This window comes from Hippichthys cyanospilos, chromosome 3 (assembly GCF_059441005.1).
Source record: "Hippichthys cyanospilos isolate Australia breed blue-spotted pipefish chromosome 3, RoL_Hcya_1.0, whole genome shotgun sequence".
Taxonomy (NCBI): domain Eukaryota; kingdom Metazoa; phylum Chordata; class Actinopteri; order Syngnathiformes; family Syngnathidae; genus Hippichthys; species Hippichthys cyanospilos.
The window spans coordinates 23,898,210-23,918,207 of NC_142371.1; the positions used below are offsets into that span (position 1 = coordinate 23,898,210).

Sequence of the window (19,998 nt, forward strand, 5' to 3'; positions counted from 1 at the left end):
GTAATATAATTATTATATCATATAATTCGCTGATGCTACAAAGAAATATGTTTCACTCTACTTATGATGCAGTAGGAATGATTTACTCAAATAAAAATGCAGTAATTATAATGCAGCAGGAAGGCTTCACCAAGAAATTAGCATAGATCTTAGGGCAATGGGCAATATTTTTACATTTTTGTGACAGTCAAGACATTTCTCTCTCTGGGCTTGTCTCGTCAGGGGAGAAACAACAGAATGTGGACGGCGAGCTCATTTGGCGCACGTCATGTGACAACCCAGTGACGGCAAAATCTGAAGATGTCTGACTTGCGTGCGCGGGGACTGCCAGAAAAGACAAAAACTCACGGTGATCTTTTCAAATCAATGACGTGACATTTACGGCTGAACTGCCGGCAATCAATGAAATCTCAAAGCACAGGAAATAAATAAAGAGTGTTTGATTTCTGCTCTTGTTTATCAACAGTAACTTTGATCATTTGGCCGGTTACCATCCTGACAATCACACTTTGATCTAAAGGGAAATTATTATTATTATTATTATTTTAAGACTTTACTACCTAATTACTTTAGTTCTTTAGGTCCGAAAGTAATTGGTTACTTTTTTACTGAATTAGCTAAAATAAGGATTTCTTTAGTACCTTAAGTACCAGTAGTAATTGATCAGTTAACTAGAGTAATTGATTACTCTAAAACTTCAAAATCAATCAGTAATCGATTAGGTACTAAATTGCAAAGGTAATTGATTATAATAGGACTTAATTACCTAAAGTGATAAATTTAGTTCTTAATTTATTTCTACTGGCGATTTTTAGAACTTCTTTAGCCAAAAAAGTGGAAAAAAAATAACTACCTGAGACTGAATATTAAAAAAAAAAAAAAGAAGTTTTTGGGATTGAATGAGTTAAAGGCTTCTAACTATACTTTTCAACAAATGTTGAAGACTGATTGAATCTCATTGATTTGATTGGCTGTTGAGAAGTTACAGTGGACCCCTTATTACAGCGTCCTTAGCTTACATTCTTTTTTATGTTACGAAGTGGAGTACTATGTTTTTTCGCCCCCTTCTTTACAGCATTTTCCCGCTTAACGGCATCAACAACTGTCATGACCTGTGGGGTTGCCTGTGTATATGTTGTTGCTTCCCTCTTCAGGTGTTTTTAGGTAATTGCTATTATTTTCTGTTTGCGTCAAACTGCCTGCGCTGCAACGCATCACTAAGATGCTGGCCTGCTATTGGTAGGTGTCATGATACTAGAATGTAAAACATATATATATATATATATATATATATATATATATATAATTTTGTTGTTTTTACCGGGGGTTTTGCATGTATTAGCTAATTAGCATAGGTTTCTATTGCCCGCCATATGACGATTTCGCCTTGTGATCCCAACTGCGGAGCGGGTTAATTTAGTATGGCCTGGGTCAACTATTTTAAGTAAATTCAGGTATGAGGACTGCATCAGTTTTACCCAATCGCCATTTTCATCACATCTCTTTTAGTACAGAAAGTTGAAATGCTACATTGAAACCCTAATATTCGCTTGAAAAAACTGTTTTAAAAAGCCTAATGGTGACTGAAAACCTAAACTTGAAGCACCGCGAGCGCCGTTGGCACCTGGTCCTCCTCACTGGGCCGAACGAACGGCGGTTGCTCTGGGCTATTGTTGGCTTTCGCGCTGACGTGACTTTGGCTTCTTGCGCAGACTGTAAATCACGGCGCCGGTGTGAACTGACGGCAGTGAGATAACGCACGAGCTCAGCGCCTCCCAAGTAGGCCCACAATAGAAACGTCCCACTTTTGACAATAACAGCAAAGTATACTGAAAGCAAAAAGTAAAAGCCATGCAGTATCAAGTGGCAATGGGTCAGTCGGTCAAAATAAAGACACACAAAATAGAAAAACGGTCATTTAACATACAGTATATATCAGAATTCTGCTTGAACCCCTACCTAACTTGTAACTCAAACACAATTTTGTGATATTATAAGCGGCAGCAGATTATAAACAGCAACAATAAAAATTGAAAAGAAAATCTATTTTTGCTTTGTATCCCTAACCCTAACCCTGCATCAGACTATAAACTGCAGGTTGTGACGTCAGATATTTACCACACGGATGGCATTAGAGTACTGCACCAACACAATAGTAACAGGCCTGAATGCGTTTACTAGTGGAGAGTGAGCCCTGGTGGTGAGTAAAATAGTATTTCAAATTTAAAATGACTTAAAAATACTTTGATAGGGTTTTCTTCTGTCTCCTTTTGAAAAAAAAAAAAAAAAAATATATATATATATATATATATATATATATATATATATATATATATATATATATATATATATATATATATATATACATACATTCATACATAATGCCCTATTTGAAACCCTAATCTTGTCCTCAAACTCTAATGTGATATCCAGCGAAACTTTGAAAGCCTTATTTTCAATCGTGAGTCTTGCTTGAAACCCCAAACAGCTCCCCAGGGTGTAGGTCAGAAAAACAAGCCAGCATTTTTAGGACATATTCATTCCCTGCCATTTGAAATGCTTACCTGCAGACTTCGCCAGGGAATATCAAACTTGCAGCGGCCTCCGTCATGTGTACGTGTCGTTATGATTGACAACTGGGATATTACACCTACTTCCTTGCTGACGTTTATCGGCCAAAAAAAAATAAAAAATGAAAGCGCAGCTTTTGAAAATTGAACTTGGAGTTTACCGGCATGCTTGCTGCTAAAGTGCAACGTCAGGTAAGGCTTATAAATCCTCATCTATTGGCCTGCTGGATGGACTTCGATCGTGTTTTTTTTGCAAAATTCCCTTTTAGGGTAATTTCTAATCTATCATACTATCACAAGGCCGGAGCGGCTCTCCTCGTGAGGCGAGACGAAGGATGGGGGCGTCTCGCCGGTGACAGCGTTCAATAAAAAGCTAGATTAAACCATTTGTCTTGCTGTAATATTCCATCATGAATATCAAACACAGTAATGAGAGGGAGGGAGAAAAATCCATGTCCTTGAACACACAAAGGAAAAACGTTCAGAAAAAGACATGAAATCTTGGCATCCATTTATACATATATATATATATATATATATATATATATATATATATATATATATATATATATATATATATATATATATATATATATATAGAAGTATTCTAAACCTAGTAAGTAACTAAATAAGGTTGTGGAGCATCCAAAATTATTCTGAGTTTAAGAAATTTAAAAATAAAGATAATTATATCACTCTTGGAAAGAAGAACATAAATCAATAAAACAAATTTAATTGCGCTAAAACTTCACATTGGACTCACTGGCCAAGATTCTAAAACATGATTGATCTCAAGAAGCCAAAAGTTGACAGAATAAATGATGATGATTCATTTTTAATTGAATCTCTGTGTTCCTTTTAGCAACAATAACTCTTTGGCTTGCTCTTTTTTAGCCAACAGTTAATTAAAAGAGTTTAATGCCCAAAAACAAAATGCCTTAAAAACAATAAAATAAAAATAATTGATCTCATGGTACTCTTTCAGTGCCATGGAAGAGAATCTCGTCTTTTAAAATAGTAGTAGTAATAATAATAATAATAATAATAATAATAAATAATAAAGTTTTCATCCAATAGTTGTTGTTTTTTTTGTTTTTATGGAGCATAGCTGATACCCTTGACTAATACTTTCCTAATATAAGCCAATTGAGCACTGTAATGATAACTGTGACCACTGGATGGCAGTGTTTCCACACTTACAACACTGATATTACCTACATGCAATTCAAAGTAAAGAATGGAAATCAATCTTTCCGATGATACCATCCATATTTACATAGACATAGCACGCAAAAGGCTTTCTATTTCCTACGGAAAGAAAAAATATTATTTGTGAAATATTATTGAGAAGCACTGCTTTAGACAATGATAACAACATTCAACCCACTCCAACAAATTCATAAAACCTCATTTTAACAGATGAAACCCCAATTTTTTTTTAAGCTAAAAACATTAATCCTGGTTACAAACTCTAACCTTCATTTGAAATTGATAATTCAAACTACCCAAACTTAAATCTAAACTTTGACATTCTTTTCCTGAAGGCACAGTTTGATATACAAATACAAACACGTATTGCTCCAGTATGTGCCTGCCCATTAGCCTCCAGTCGCTACATAACTAGCCACATTTTTTCAAGGCATGTCACGGCAGGTCTTCACGGCCGGACCGCCGGCCGTATCGCTTTTAACTGCGGGACCTTCTCCGGAATGATTTACAACTGACTAGAGATCTCCTTGTCAAAATAATCAGCCCGGTCCAGTCTTTTTTTTTTTTTCCTACTCGAGTATCTGCACTTCTACTTAGCCACCTGCGCTGAGTACACATGTTGCACACGCAAAGCTTCCAAACCACACTTGAAAGTGTGTTCATGTTTGAGGTGAGCGATGGAGATTGCATTTTATTCATCCCCGAAGGGAAATTGGTCGCTCGCCCGGACAAATTTCATTAGGTTCGCTTCACGCACTCCGGCGTTCTCACCCTTTCATGGCTAAACGTAAGCGTTATGGAGAATCACACTGTATGCTTTGCGCTTGCTGCGTCATAATAAATGTCGTCTTTAGAGTTTCGAGCGGGAAATTTATAGCAGTTTCGACTTGCCCATGTTGGGCTTTCAAATGAGGGCTGGCATTCCAAATTGGTTTCAAGCTTATGTTTGAGTTGTAAATGGGGCTGAATGATTTTGAAAAATAATCAAGTTGTGTGGTTTTTTTTTTTAATATAACGATTGTGATTTAATCTGTGATTGTTTTCCAAGGTAATTCTCCACTGTATTTTTTTTTTTTTTTTATAAAAATGACAACTAATAAATAAATTGGTACTACAATAAACAAGATAAAATGTCTGACTTTTCCCAAGTATATTATATACTCCAACACTCGGCTTTTCCTGCCCCACTGCCAGGTTGATAAAAATGTACATCTGACCAAGTAATGACAAAACAGGTTGCAATTGTTACGTTATCAGTATCAACTGAAGATTACTAGAAGTAAGGATTAACCCTGGTGCACATACTTTGCAAACTATACGCATGCATTTTTCCCCTAATTCAGTAAATGCTTTTAAAGCCGTAATAATTAAAGTTTTTTATCAATATTTTCTTCTTCCAACCACTCAAATTGTTCAGTGGCATCAGTTCAATCCATACATATGTAGGTTAAATTTCTTAACATCCGCAAGAGATTGAAAAATGGTATGGTCTGTCTTTGTAGTCTGTGACGTGATGATGACACTGGTCTCTACTGCCACCTACTGTCTTGAGGTGAAACACAAGTCAATAAAGAACTTTCTGTTTGCTGACATAGTTTGACCACCACTCAACGGAATGTTGCAAAAATCACAGGAAAATCAATGTCATAAATTCTATTAAAATGCAGCTCAAAAATGATAATTATAATGGTTTTAAATGGTCCAAAATTTGGACAATGATTATTTTTGTTCACAAAATCTCACATGTCCAGCTGCGATCACATAGAAATTTCAAAATTGTTGCATTTTGAATTTTTACACGTTTTAATCATCTGCTGGGAATTTCAGCTCCCTAGTTTGTTTTTTTTTCTAACTGATTCGTTTATGATGCCACAGTAATCAAAGGAATCGCCATAATTTGTAACATAATGCCACAAGAGTTAATGTAACTTAGTTATTTTTAAAACAAAGTAATCAGTGAAGTATCAGCTTCTCTTTTCACGGAAATTTACCATGATACTCATTAGCTACTTTTGGGCGGCCAAGATGAATGCCATTAAAATCGACGTAAATTGGAAACATTGATTTGATTTTTGAGCAATTTCAGTCACAAGCCGAGTCAAAGAAGAATGAAATTTGCTTGTTTTTCCCTCTTGACCTCGTAAACCTCAAGACACAAGTGCATGCTGAGCTATCTTTGAGGTCTTTACAAGACTCATATGTTTTCATGAACCATCACTGGCACATTCCTGTTTGATGCCCTAATCCTGAGCAGGGCGTTCACTGAATGACACCAGACCTCATTGCAAAGCACTGCACCAAAACACAGAGGGGACAATTTTTCGTCCGCCCTCCTCGTCGTAAACATTGGTTGGAATCTTGGAGGCCAAAGGGTTCACACAGTGATGGGGAAAAAAAAAATATGATCAAAGGTGGCATGAGTGGGAATTTACTGCTGCCCATCTGTGGTCGCACCTGTTGCCACCTGGCCATGTGCCTTCCAAGCAACAAGAGCTTCATCATGAAAATATGTATCGCGGTTCAGGACTGGCTGTTTTTTATTTTAAACAGAAAGGTATTAAGACAAGTCTGAATTTATATTTGTGCGCCTTGAGTGTAGTACCAGGTTATGCCACAACATTATTGGCAGCAATGAGCTCTACTGAGACACGTGCAGAGTAGAGAAGAAGGAGCAGATGCATCTTAATGGTAGCAGTTGTTGTAAGACTTAAATTGACCATTACTTTTATGCTAATGTATGTTAGCGTCTCTATGGGATTTAGCATTATGTTAACAGATTTTTTTTTTTTTTTTTAGTGGAATGTGTTTATACAAACAATGTTTGATGATACTTTGTTTTAAGTGTCGATTTTACAGTAAACTTCAAATAAATTGCATATAAATAGCTTATGTTAGCTTGTGAATGGTATTTAGCATTTTATGCTAGCATTACGTCACCAAATTTCTGTTCAACAAAATTATATGATTTGGTTGAAAATGTTAGTGTTTAAGGACACAATGTTTGATGATATTTTGTTTTAATGTGTCAGTTTTACAGTAAACGTCAAATAGTGCCAAAACGTGCCTCTTATTTGGAAAACTGTGCATATAACACAAAACAATATACGCTGTATGCAATTTTGTAACATGCATGCTTTGTCAATATTAGTTTTTTTGGCAGGGCTTTTCCTTAATTCTTTAAGTGGATCCCACCTTAAATTGACCTTAAATTATTTTCAAGTGTTTAGGAAGGGTTAGAATGTCCCAATATTTATTTTGAAATTACTCACGGAGCTGTTTGAAATTCTGCACTAAACTGAGGTTCACTATATCCTGTTTTTTTTTTTAACCAATGTTCTTCTTCGACATGCTTCGTCTCTTTGACGAGATACCAAAACGCGCTGTTCTGATCGAACCGCACATCTGGCCGTCCCAAAAATCAAGATAAGACGACTCCTAAAGAACCCCGGAGAGCCCGTAGCCGAAGGCTAAACAAGTACGGTACTTTGCTTTCAAATCTTGACGCCTCACCTCCAGTTGTCATTTAGAATGCGACTAAGGTTAAAGTTTAGGATGGAAAATAACGCTGTCGTCGTCGCCATGGAAACCAGAAAACACGGCGCTGTCCCTGTGGCCAAAAAAGTGAAAATCATTTGAACTTTAGTGCTCCGGAGATTTACGAGCCGCGAGCTATCCAGCCGGCGAGTTTGAGGATCGGTTGCCCGGGCGACTCGCAGATAAAGTCATGAGTTAGTTGATAACCTTAATGGTTTCAAGCTGCCTGCTCCTCTTCTATCAGCTTTTGGGAGGAACCCGGAGTATGTCCTTCACTTGGACTAAACGCCATCATTAATCTCCGCCTCCAGCTGAGTTTTTGTTTGTTTGGAATTATTTACACCTTTACTCCTGTCTGATCACTATAAAGCAGTATTTCTCAACTATATTTTGCCAGCCCCCCCCCCCCCCCCCAGAGAGGGAACCCCCCCCAAGTCAATGCACTGAATATTAATAAGATTATTATTGATGAAAATTGTTTAAGTATACCTACACATGTATCCTTTTTAACATTAACAACAGAAAAAGACAATCAACTTTCAATAACTGTTAATTATTTTTATCGTGTTTTTACCGGTTATAGCTTAGTCTAAAACGGAAAAAAAAAAGAAGCTAGTGCACCAAAGTGCCTGAAACTAGACGAAAATGATGAAAATTATTACTTTATTGCAATTACATTTCACATGACAAAAACAAAGCCTTTTTCCTGGGGTCATCCGCACCCCCCCGGCATCACCTCGCGCCCCCCCAGGGGGGACCGCCCCACTATATGAGAATCACTGCTATAAAGGGATTTTTTTAATGTGGAAAATGTACTGTATTATTAAAAAATATACCTTAAATCAGTTATGTGTATTATATAATTGTGAAGAATTTTGAGTCAAATTGAACAGAAAATTTGATCTTTTGGCAGCGTAATTAGTACACCGGAAATATGATCGCTAGCAGCTGAGCGGACACATGAAAAATCCCCCGACGAAAGCCTCCCCAAAGTTCTATTATTGCTTTATGAAGAGGAATGACATTTCAATCAGACAGAGAAGTCACTCAAAAAGCCCTGCAAGACTATGGACATAAACTAATAGAGTTTCAAAAATATGCCATGGGCTTATGGTGAAAATATACGTATTCGATTTCAGACATTGGGCATGTTAACCAAACACAGCTTATATTTGATTTGGTTCCGTGGCTTTCAGAGGTAGCCTTTATTGATTTATGCTTGTGCAAAAAATATCATAGCATGGACATTCTTTTTACACTGCTTTTTTATCATTTTCACCCCTAAATCAGGGCTGTCAAAACGTTTTCCTCTGAGGACCGGACAAAAAAATAGAAAGACGCATGAGACGCACTATTTAATGACTTTTGATTTATTTATTTATTTATTTATTTATTTATTTATTTACCACATTTTCCACACTATAAGGCGCACCGGATTATAAGGCGCACCCTCAATTAATGACATATTTTAAAACTTTTTCAATCACAATATAGTAATACTCAAAGTAATAACAATAATAACACAAATAATAACTCTAAACTCTCAATAGCATAATAAGTCAATGTCAATATTTCCAACCTTGTTCAACTATAAACACACAAAAAAAACAGGTAAAGCCTACTTTATCAGTTTATTCCCCATTTACGAATCTCAATCTCAATATTGATATATATATATATATATATATATATATATATATATATATATATATATATATATATATATATATATATATATATATATATATATATATATATATATATATATATATATATATATATATATATAAGGCGCACCTGACTATAAGGCGCCTTAAAGTGCGGAAAATATGGTACTTTAACTAATTAAACTTTGAAGGAAGCAACCAAGTAATTACATGCTGTCTATATAATGCAGTGATTAAAAAATGCTACATCAAAACTTTCTGTTAAAGATGACGAGGCAAACTATAATTTTATTTCACACTTTTAACATTGCCTTCCATCAGTATTTGCCGCGTCTAAAATGTGGATGGAGGGTCGCAAATGGCCCCCGTGGCGTAGTTTGGACACCACTGCCTAAATTCTAAACTTTCTACTTGTTCAACTTAATCAAGGGCGAGTTAAAGGTTCACATTATGTATGGGCACAAGTGTTTTTAAAAATCTGACTTGGGAAATTTGGGGTGACCTCTACATGGGGAAAAATTCCTATCAAAGTGTGAAGAAAATTGGGGATGAGTGAATATTTTAAAACAATTTTACATACTGGAATAGACAGCTGACTCAGTCATGTGAAAACGGCTATAAACATTTTCAACTAAGCATTGGTGGCTCACTGCTTTTCAAGGTGCATTGTGGGATACATTAAGAGCACTATGAAGGGAATTACCTATACTCACCACACAATTGAAGAGCACGACAAAATAGCTTAGTCACTATAAAATGCGGTAAAAAGTGGAGCAGAAGTAATTAGCGACCCTAAAAAATGTATTCAAGTTGCTAAGTTCTAACCATTGCCGCATTCTCAAACTGTGACGCTTGTTCAGGCACATTGTTGGAGTAAATATGCCGCTTGAGACCCTGAAGATGACATTTATGACGCCGGGAATCCTGACCGCAAAAAAACGCTCATCAACAAACAACACCGCTGATTAATCGCCTCCGCAAATGCAATCAAGTCTGCTCGTCACAAAATAATTCACACTCGTCCGAATTCTGTTTGAAGGTACATTGTTTAACTCGTTCAATACCAAGGACGTATTTTTACGTTTTAAAAAAAATGTCCATTCAATCCTAGATACTTATTTAAAAATAAATAAATAGATAAAAATTAAAATAAATAAATAAATAGATAAACAAATAGATAAATAAGGAGAAAATAAGAAACCTTCAGAAGGGACCACAGGTGGGAGGAGCCCCCCATCCAGACTTAATAGGTTGCATTAGATTCCGAGTGCTAAAAATAACACATTATTAAAAAGTAAAAAGTAATTACTTTAAGCGCCCACTTTAGGTAAAATACTAAGTAATCGATTACAATCAACAATAAAGTAATCAATGAATTTATGTACTTAAGTGTTGAACAATTATTTTAGTACTTTAAATCCTAAAGTAAATACAGTAATTACTTTCTGTAACTTAGTACCAAAATTGATCAATTACCTACCCAATAAAAATTGATTACTTTAGTACCCAAACTAATCAACTACTTTAAGATTACTTTCTTTAAGATTACTTTCTGTACTAAAGTACTAAGGTTATCATTAGTTTTCGTAATTAATTACCTAAGGTAATGGGTTACTTAAGTATTGAATTCATTTCGCATGAGACAAGTTTAGATACGTTTTTAGCCAAGCCAATCGATTACAGTCAACAATAAAATAATCCATGAATTTATGTACTTAAGTGTTAAACAATTATTTTAGTACTTTAAATCCTAAAGTAAATAATTACTTTCTCTAACTTAGTACCAAAATTGATCACTTACCATCCCAATAGAAATTGATTACTTTCGTACTCAAATTAATCAACTACTTTAAGATTAATTTCTGTACTAAATAAGGTTATCATTAGTTTTCGTACTTAATTACCTAAGGAAATGGGTTACTTAAGTATTGAATTTGTTTCACATGAGTCAAGTTTAGACACTTTTTTAGCCAAACACTTATAATGAAAAATATGAATACATCCATGGGATTGAATGACTAGACATAAACGTCAAAATATGTCTTGGGATTGAATGAGTTAAATCTCAACCTGTCTAGAGCATATAGAAAGTTTGTCACGAGATGACGCAGTGCAAGAGATGAATGGCGAACATCTTGTAAAAAAAAAAAACTGATTCTGTTAAACTGGAGCCATGTGCTGAGTCAGCATCGCTCCCGGCGCATTTCTTAGTTGTTTAATAGTTTGAGGTTTTAACAACATTAGTCTTTTATTTTTTTCACAAAAAGCTTGTATTCGCTGCTGTTGGCTCATAAAATGTCATTTTTGCTAAAACTAACCCATGTTTCTGATTAAGAAAAATGGAAAAAACTCGAGGCTTATTTTATATTGGAAAACTACTCTTTCGTTGGTATATTTAGTGCTCAATTTGTCATATCAAAAATGATATCAGATATTAGCCTGGTACGAGGAACACAAACTATCGGATCATATTGGTTTTCATCCAGAATCTTCAATATTAGCGCTCATATACAAGCTGTCCATTTCAAATTCTGAAGTAAACTTCAATTATTTTGCAATTCAAAGAGTAATATTTGTATTTTATTGACTTGATTAGGGTTATTTCTCCAGGTCTTTTCATTTATTTTGTATTTATTTTACTGTAGTTTGGTACATTCTCATGCTTGATATTAAAGTTTGTAACCTAAATGTTTAAATTTGAAATACTATTTTACTCACCACCAGGGCTCACCCTCCACTAGTAAACACAATCAGGCGTGTTACTCTTGTGTCGGTGCAGTACTCTAATACCATCCTTATGTATCTGACGTTACAACCTGCAGTTTATAGTCTGATGCAGTCAATACAAAGCTAAAATAGATTTTCTTTTCAATTTTTATTGATGCTGTTTATAATCTGCTGCCGCTTATAATCCTAAAAATATGGTAAGTGATACATTCTCACAAATAAACAGCCTCATGTTGCGGAGTTTAGTTTTGAATTTTTGACCGAAAACCACATTTTTGACAGAGATGTCCATTTTAATCTTAAGGTCTCAACTTTTGTTTCCTAGCAACCAAAAGTTTCAAATTATAATCGAATAAATTAGACAATGCACTATGCTGAAAGATGACTGTGGCAAAATATGAAATGTGTTTTTCTCATAACCAGGGATTTCAACTTGGCAATATTCAAACTGCAGTAACTTTGTCAAATTTTGAGCTAGTTCCATGTTTTGTTGAAGGGAATTGAGTGTAGAAATAGAATCAATAATAATAATAATAATGTACTGATTTTCAGCGACATAAGTGCGATTTTGTGAAAACATAACAGACAAACACATTTGATCAATCCACACACACACGGGTGTTTTTGGAGTCTTTTGGAGTGATGATTTTGGAGAGACCTGCAATATTGTTCCATGAAGTTTGTTAAAGCTTCAAAAGCGGTTTGGGTTTTGTACTTTTCAGTATCATAAAACACAAAGCACACAAGCAGTTTGTTTTGAGAGAAAACAAAACAAAACATTTTGGGTTTCCTGAAATTTCGTTGGAACAAAAGCCCTTTGTAAAACAATAAAAATATTTGTAAAATGCTTCCGCTAAATCAGGCATTTCAGGCCACAGCAATTCTAAAAAAGCTCCGGCCAAACCCTTGAGTGATTATTATCCCATCACTTTTATGACACACTAAGTTACTTGAATAAACACGTCCGTCACCACCCTTCAGCGCAAACACTAATATTGACTTAGTGAGTGTGAGTCCACGCCCCAAATGGACTATGATGGAGGCCTCCGCGTGTGCGTGTGCATGCACCAGTGTGTCTATGCGTGTGCCACTACCAAGCAATTTCCCAGCGTGCACAATCAATAAATCACACTCCTGATTACTCTGCAGGGGGAAATGGACTTTGTATTGTTTCTCGAAGACAAATGTCGTCCGCGGGCGAGACAGATCTTATTTTCGGGCCTCCAGAGACTTGTACACTCCTACACACGCGCGCGCACACACTTCATGCGTTAAGCTGTTGCCCTCACTTCAAGTTTCTCTTTCATTCCACTCCAGAAAAGTTCAATTCCACGTGAGCCGTTTTCTCCTGGATGATTCCATCCATTGTGAGTTGGCATCTTATTGCAATCTTGGCTGCGTTTTTTTGTTCTTTTTGCTCCTTAACAACAACATCCATGTGAGCAGCCAAACCCACTGTCAGGTGCCTTGCAGCAGATTTGGCGTAGTTCTTAAGGGGTGTATAAGAAGGACTCTGGAGGACTACTGAATACATTATGCGGATTCCGAATTGACAAATGTTTCTTTCATTCCGCTGTTATTTCTGGAAAGTTTTCCTCAATACATATCGAGGATGGGTATTGACAGATTCTCAAACTTGGGCGATTCAGACTCAGGTGATGCTAATTCCATGAGCCCAAGTATGACGATGTTAGCATTAAGCTAGCAGAATTTTATCCGATTAAAAGTTATTGTTTGAGTGTTTTATTAAATGTGTTAGATGTTAGAATGGGTTACATCAAGGTAGACAGAAAAACGGCAAAATGAGTGTAACTCTTTCATTTAGAAAGACAACGTGTGGCGCCTCCAACTAACTGGAACAACGCCTGCCCTCCTCATCACAAACGCACAGCCAACAGCGGCCAGAGGTGGCGCCAAAAAACAAAGACCAAGTCACAATTCTGTAACTGTTAAACAGGTCCAAACCAAAATGCAATGTGTTTTGGTTGGGGTTCAACTATTTCAAACATCATTCATTCAGCGTTTATGCTGCCATGTTTAAACAGCAATGTATGTTGCAAATTTACTGAACAAAATCATCTGATTACCATAATCCCCAAAAGGCGCACTTTTTTTTTCCCAAAAATGAAGGCCAAAAGTATATGTGTTTTCTATAAACTGTAAAGATTCTATTTTTTTTTTTTTTTTTTTTTTTTTTTTTAGATACCATTCCGAGAAGATGTATCCATCAGCCACATACGGTTAATTTTGACGCACAGATGTGCATTCCGACATATTCTTACTTTCAATAATTAGCGTAACGCTACGAGCTAGAGGGCGGACATCAGTTTGCTGTAAGCAGCCAGTGCCTTTTGAGTTCACTGAGGTTGTTACGGCATTACTTTCAATAAAAGAAGCGAGCAGACTTAACTACCGTCCGAGTCCATCCTGATTCACACAGAGGAATATTAGTAAAACAGAAAGGATTATGTCAAGGTTATGATGTCTAGTGTAAAGAATGGCAAGGTATTTAAGGAGAGTGCACCAGTTAGAGAACACGGAAATGTATTCCATTTGACTCGTTTATGAATTGCCGTATTATGGCATATGACATAAACATAAACTAGGTGGAACACGGATGGTGCTCAACTTCAGGTACACATGGCAAAAAGAACTCCAGCTGCGTCGTAACGAAAAGGAAAAAAACAACTGCTTTGGGCGTATTCAATGTAACACTGATGCTCTCACTGACCACTCACAACGTGGGAAATCTGAAACATACTGAACTTAAGCAACAAATATATAATTTACGGATTTGCTCTGTTTTGCTGTAGTTTTTACTTAGGCTCCAGCTATTGGTGCATCTTATACATGGTAACATATAAAATGCCATAATTTAACCGTAAAATTATAGGTGCATCCTATACACGGGTGTGTCTTATACTGTAGTTGCGGAATTACGGTAAGTATAGAAAGATATTATCCACTTGCATTAATGTACAGTATCTTAAAACACTCACTCTGGTAACCATACGTAACAGCAGTGTGTGGCAAACATTTTTCACCCCCATGCGAGCGTCTCAACAAGATAAGTAGAAGAGGCAAGATTCGAAAAAGTCTGCTGCACATAAGTCAAAAGCGAGTAGTCCAACATAAGTCGTAAATCAAAAGAGCTTTGACAAAGGAATGTTAGAACTGTCACAACTGCGGACCAATGGAGGCAAGATGCCTTCCAGAGTTGTTAACTTTGCATTTTTACAAAATTGCATAGAAGCAACACCTATAGGTTTTTAAGGAAGGGAGCTTTCATTAATAATTGGCTAGCCTAACTATGACATTAATGCTAGCATTGAGCTAGCAGACATTTATTAAATTAAATATTATTGTTTTTATTACGTAATGTGTTTCGATGGGCATTTAAAATGTTTCAGTATGATTTCAACTATTTAAACAAATCATGGATTCAGCCTTTATAGTGCAGATTTTAAAAAAAAGTGGCGCAGTCATTTTTTGTCTGTAATAAATTAGGGTTTAGTTAAGATTTGTGTCAGTCCTGCAATTGATAGCCTGACTGACAGGATCATGTGAATTTGGTGTCCTCTCACTCAACAAAGACAACTGCTTAAGTAAGGGAAAACAAAATTATTTGCTTAGCAATCAGGTTTTTAAGGAAGGAGCCCCAGTTCTATGTTTAATTGAAAATTAGCTAGCCCAACTATGACAGTAATGTTAGCATTAAGCTAGCAGACGTTTATTACATTAACTCTTATTGTTACTAAGTGTGTTTTATTAGATTTAATGTTTTTTAATGGACATTTATAATGTTTGGTTAGGGTTCAACTACTTAAAAAAAAATCAATCTTTATAATGCAGATGTTTAAATTTGAGGATCAGTCATATTTCCGCCGCGATAAGCGAGGTTTCTGTTGACATTCGTTTCGGTCCTGCGATTGATAGCTTGACTGACAGGGTAATGCGAATTTGGTGTCCGCTAACTCGACAAAAACAACTTCTCGAGTGTAGGAAAACATTATCATTCGCTTTAGTGTATAATAAAAGAGTCACTATGGTAACCACACATTACAGCAATCTGGCAAACATTTTTGTTTCATTTTTCACCCCCACGAGAGCGCCTCAACGAGATGAGTGGAAGCGGCGAGAGTCGAAAGTGTCTGCCGCGCATAACTCATAAGCAAGTAGTACGCCATAAGTCGTAAATCAAAAGAACTTTGACAAAAGAATGTCAGCGCCGTCACTACTCCGGGCCAGTGGAGGCAAGATGCCTTCCAGAGTTGTTAACTTTGTTGGGTGAATATTTCCTTTAGGGAGGGGGGAGGGATCATAAAAGCAAAGGCAAGCGATGAATTTCGCTGCTAATTTACAGATTTTGGAGACGCTTATGTATGCGTGTGTGGCTCTACGCTTTGCATTTTCTGACTTTGCTAGATGATTTCTGAGCATCCGACTGCCAAGCGCGAGTCATCTCCTCGTTAAAACTCACATGTGTTCCCTCTCGGCTTCAAACGAAAAAGCTCCTCACTTGAGAAATATGCAAAGCGGGCTGGCTTTTTCCCACGTTTTACAAACATGAATTTTAATGCACGTGAAAAAAGAAGCCGTTTGGTACACGCATGGTTGCTATGACGAATGGGGATACATTTGACTTCTCTTGTCTATAAAACAGTGTTTGCGCATTATACTCAGGGGGGTTAAGCATCAAAACACTAGAATGGGAGTAGACCGCTGAGAGTTTTGTTAATATTTACTTTTTTCGTTGGCAAAACTGAAAAAATTACACTTGTGCTAAAATGTAGAGTCAATGGACTGCTGATAACTAAAAAAGTGACTTGTGCTGAAAATAACAATTATTTGAATCAATTCATCTTTCAGTTATTCCTATTATTTTTCTTAATAAATTGATCCGATTTTAAAAAATATATATATTTACACCTTTATAAACAAATAGGACATTTTTTAACCCTTGTCCAATCCTTTGATGTTTACATTAAAGGCATTTCATATCAAAGGAAGAGCATTGAAAGAAGAATTTCATATTAGCTTTGGTTGCTCGGAGTCCCGCTCTACCTCACTGTCGTATGGCGTTCCACAGGGTTCAATTTTGGGGCCACAGCTCTTTTATTGTGTTTGCGACTCATTGGTTTCATTTTAAGAAAGCAGCATATTCCTTTTCATTGCTATGAAGTTGACAGATCTACTTTATGTCCCGCTGAGCAAAAAGAATGCTTTCTCCTTAAAGCCCCTTTTAACCTATCTGGAGGAAATAAATCATTTTAGAATCTTCAGGGAACTGATGAACATGATCATCAAAGAGAACTTGGGAGCTGAAATCTCACCCAGATAGTAACAAGATGTCAAACTTCAATATAGTTATCACACTATCAGGAGTGTGCCACCCTTTGGCTGAAATACTGTGAGAATGATGTGGAAGAAAATAGCCCAAAAATGGTCAAAATGCTACACAAGGGTTCAACAATGCAGATTATGCACACATGCAGGGAATATATTTCAGTTACTGGTGTGGTCCGTAACGTGTCAGCAGAAAGGCAACTATGTCAATTGTTTTGCAAAGTATAAGCAGATGTTAGCAGATGTTTCTTATTTTGATTTTAACGCAAAGATAATGAGTCTGCGTCCGCAGAGGAGAAATCTGAGAATATTTACTGGCCAGAGATTGAAGGAATCTAAATTGTGTTTTACTTTTTTTTGGAAATCAAATATGTTAGATTTATTCAAGACTAAATTGTCCTTGATGTTTACAAAAGCAGGTTAGAATTGTTAAAATTACTTGATGGGTGGAGGTGTATCGATACCAGATAGCGCTTGTAACCTTTTTAGAAGAATAAAAAATTGACAATTTCTTGCAATTTGAAAGAAAATGTGCATATACAGGTCTGTCTTTAAAATTATCTGTCATTGTTGTTTTTGAAAATTTTATCAAAAGTATTAGTTGTATCAGTGACAACATGATATTGGTATCAGAGATTATTGAAGAATTGAGTTCTCATCCTGGTATTGGGTTGGGAAAAAAAAAGTGGGACTAAGCATCCCTTGTTAAAGTTTTCTTTGATGTTCATCAGTTCCCTGAAGACTGTATTATATTTCCTCCAGATAGGTTAAAAGCAGCTTTAAGGAGAAAGCATCCTTTTTGATCAGCGGGACATAAAGAAGATCTGACTGTCAACTTCATAGAAATGAAAAGGAATATGATACTTTCTTAAAATGAAACCCAGGGGTCACAAATACAATAAAACAGCCGTGGCCCCAAAATTGAACCCTGTGGAACGCCATACGACAGACGCCACACCCGCAACAAACTTACGGATGAAATATAAAGATATTACAAAGATGAGATGTATTCTGTTTTGCTAGAATTTCTACATTGTCACCAAACTGTACTCCTATTGTAGTAACATTGAAAATACCGCAATTCGACCCTAAAATTAAGCGTGTGTCCTATACTCGGGATGGTCCTATATTTTGGGAATTACGATGCTGTTTAAAACTGCAAAAATGTTCATAATAAAATTTTCAAGAAAATCCTTTCGCAAATAGTGCCAAAATCAGGAGTCACCTAGATGTCGGGTTAGCTTTCTCCCTATACGAAAAGACTGCAGAAATATTATCATATCGGCATTAGAGCTCATTCACTCCCTCACGTGCACACTCTTAGAGATCTATCGATTTCCCCCTTTGAAAGTCATTACAGGGAAATACGAGAGCCGTCGGAATCGGCAGAGTCATCAAAACGCGGTGATGGGGGCCGCGAAACAAAGAAACGGAACGGATAAAAGCCGCATGAAAACTCAGGAGTCGCTTTCTTTTGAATTAGGAGGACAGAGGGTTTGATGTTCGGAGCGCAGCTGGGGAGAAGAGGAAGCGGTGGAAGGAAGTGGCGCTAAGCCCGCGGGGAAGGCGGATGAGAGCTTCGCGACGAGGTTGAAAAGTTCCACATTGTCTCTCCTCTAATTTGTGCGCCAATCCGTAACAAGAACGTGAACACCAATATGCACTTTTTCTTGAGTATCTAAGAAAATTGTCCCATTTGTGCTTGGAAATATATCGGCGATCTTTTAAAGCGGTGGTAAGAACTGACCTTTATCTACAACCTGCATTCTGATATATGTTCCGTGAAATTGTTTCAAGTTATTCCCGGCAGTCTTTTGTCATCATTTCACAGAATTTCGCCTTGCCGCATTGCTTCCCGTACATGTATAAGGACGTTACATTTTTTGCCCATTAAGATTTCACACTCTCTGTGTTGCCCTATCGATCTGATCAGGGGTGTGTGTAGCATAAAATTTATAGGTGATATAATATCCGTTTAAATCCTCCTGAGGGTGCCCAAAAAGGTAGCTGCTCTTTAGATCTTCTCAGCGTTTGTTCAAAGTCAACAAAAGTTCATAAGGGGTTGCAAGATGTTCGCCTGTTCTGCTCTTGTAACAAAGAAATCATCAACGCTTTCAAAATTTCTCTTAAAACAAGAGCAATGTTTGGTGAATTCTAGTGACCTTGTGGCGACCTCTGGCGAACAAATCTTGGAGGAAATCAAAAGAGCAGCTACCTTCGCGGATACTTGCCCTTTGTGGGATACAGGTACGCGTTTTTCTAACATCACAGATATTTTCACGTCGTCATGCAACGTTGCATGTGTATTTTCAAAATATCATAGACAATTTAGATCATTCAAACAATTCAACATAAGAACATCAAAGATAAGAGAATTCATCGTGTCTCGTGGTTTGATAGATTCATAAAGGTATAGTCTCCAAGTAAGGGTCCTGGTCTGGGTTTTGTTTGGGTTTTTTTATGGGAAAATGTCTCTAAAAACTCAAATAGCTCAACTCAACGTGGCGTTTGTGTGTAAGGATTATAAAACCGCGATTTACGTCATCACTCTATTTCCCGCCAAAGACGTCGACGCCGGTGACGTTCACAGAAGTTCTTTCTGATTCGACAGAATTTGCTAAAACTACTGCCACCTAACGACTTAGTATATATGGATTTTTTTTACATAGGAAAAGGGAGAATTATCCGGGTTTAAAAGCCCAGGTTACGTGTAGACAAAGCCTCAGTGTTTTGAAATTATAACTGTCTCCAACTAACAGACTCTACATACAAAACCAAAAAGAATTTTTCACGAACATATCATACTTTTTTTTTTTTGGTACACATCAGACGATTTCCACTTTCAAATATTTCAAAAATGTATCTTAACGACAGGAAACGTATCCTTCAAGAACTCAAACCCAAGTTTCCGACGAACTCAACATAGGTTTTCAAAAAGAACATTC

At 36.5% G+C, this 19,998-nt stretch overlaps 1 protein-coding gene across 3 annotated transcripts in view; it reads right to left on the bottom strand.

Moving 5' to 3' along the window:
- The window catches only part of znf385d (zinc finger protein 385D), a 61,753-nt gene that overhangs the window by 22,430 nt on the left and 19,325 nt on the right, over positions 1–19,998 (bottom strand). The gene's annotated exons all lie outside the window — the stretch shown is intronic.